Source organism: Cupressus sempervirens, chromosome 7 (assembly GCF_028749045.1).
Source record: "Cupressus sempervirens isolate cs-2001-9-10 chromosome 7, ASM2874904v1, whole genome shotgun sequence".
NCBI classification, from domain to species: Eukaryota; Viridiplantae; Streptophyta; class Pinopsida; order Cupressales; family Cupressaceae; genus Cupressus; species Cupressus sempervirens.
In genome coordinates, this window is record NC_143124.1 from 801,505,042 (window position 1) to 801,507,213 (window position 2,172).

Here is a 2,172-nt window from a genome sequence, read left to right on the forward strand (position 1 = left end):
TTCTTGGTTCCAAAAGCCAAGAGGAGCCAAAAGTAAAGTTCCTAAAACCCTTTTTAGCACTAATCTCAAGCCTGAGATCATGGACATTCTAGTTCTTTTTCATCGATTGAAAGGTAAGGTCGAAGCCCTTAACTTTGTAGAAAAATACTTCTTTTTAGTGCAAATTATTTGCTCAGATACACAATATGTTGGCTGGAAATATGAGGTAAGTGAGCATTATTCTAGAGCTCTAGGTGCAACCAAGTTCTACAATTCATTTTATATGTCTTCTTTCTTGATATATATGTTGGCTTCCCTACAATTATGGATGGGCCTTCCCAGAATAGAGAATTTTCCAAAGGATGTAAAGAGTTATGAGTTTTACCCATGCTTGCAGTTACAAAATAGTTATGCAGAGTATATTAGAGTTAATGATGCATTTACAATGAGGCTTTGCAGGGAACTCCAAGGGTGCCCAGAGAGGAGATTCAACCTAGAAGTGATGGCGGCCATCAATTAGTTGGGTAGTTATTTCATCCAATTCTCATCTTTTTCATATTTGCGTCTTGCAGCTTTTGATGGATTTCCCCTGAAGTTGTCCAGATATTCGGATGACATGATCATGCTCATTGAGATTGTGAGACAAGCAATCTAGGTGAATGTGCTGAGTGCTAGTTTGAAGAAAAAGGGATATGAATTTCCCATAAAAGTTGGAGCATATAGTTGTGAGCCCTGATCAAATGCGAAGAACATATTCAAAGCATTTGAGAACAAATACAGACTGGTGGAGTATGAAGTGATAAGGCCCATGTTTGATCCAAATGGGTATGCTAGAGATGTGCTTCAAATTGGAAGCGTCATCAAACATGTAACTACTATAGAACATTACTGGGCTGATTGCAGAAATGAGCTAGAGAGCCAAGACTGTGCTTTTGCTAGACTCACAATAGAACAAATAAAGGCATATGGCATTAACTTAGAGGTGGAAGGGCTAGAGGATGATGAGCAAAATATGTATAGTAATACATATTTGACCAAATTGAGAAATACTCCAATTAGTTATGAGCCATATGTCAATGTGGAGGAATACTTGATGTTATGATGGCCCAGATTATCAAAAGAACTGAGAAATGGGTCGAGTTGATAGAAAAAAAGGGTTGGAGTAGGAGCAAGACTACTCAAGCTTCACCAGCTGTTGCCACTCCCACTTCTTCTCAAAGTGTTACAACTTCAACTGCTCAAGGACCTACTCAATCTGTAGGAGGAGGTGACCAACCCCCAGAGAAGAAAATTTTAATAGCTCCAACTTGCCAAGGTGGTCCTCTACCATTTATTGAAGCCCAAGCTAGCACCAAAGAAAAGATGACTAAAGAGTCGAAAGATGGTGTTACTGCACTAGTTTCACCTCCTCATGTGGCTGCTACTCCATCTCCTCATCATAGCCCTGGTCCATTTGCAAGCGCCCCCATTTTGAAGCCGACTAGTTCCCCCATTCATATAGTAGAGATTGGGGATGAATAGAGTAGTAGCAACGAATCCACTGAATCTGATGAAGCCACAAGGAAAACTCAAGAGCAAGAGAAAGTCTCGAGTTCTTCTAGGATTCTATTCCAGGATCCTAAGAATCCTTTTTTTGCTATTTCAGTGCCAGTGACTCTGGTGAGGAAGAAGATGTTCAATATAGAATCACTTGGGGCTACTTCTAAAGTAATTAGTATAGAATCTTGCTAGAAGATACTCTAGAAAGGAAGAGAAAGAGGAAAGAGGAGAGTATCCCTGCAAAGGATACTGTGTCTAAAGCAGTTAACTTTGGATCTACAGTAGCGAAAGCTAAGAAGCAGAAGACTTTATCAATACTTGGGCAAGATCCAAAAATAGGACACTTAACAATGGAGGTAGCAAAGCCAAATAAAGCAGGGAGAATTGAGGACATGACACCTGATGATTTCACTCTACATTCGATTGATCTTGAAGAGGCTAGGCATGATACAAAGGTTGGCCTATGGAGATCAAGTAACGAGGTGATAGAAGAACAATTAGAGAACCTCAAATTGTCAAAAATCAGAATGAAGGCCGAGATTGAAGAATTGAAAAAATTTATCAGGCAATTAGTTGTTCCATTGGCAACCATTACTGGTGTGCCTACTACTGAGAACCCTACTGCAAAAGAAGTGCAAGCCTTCATCTCACAAC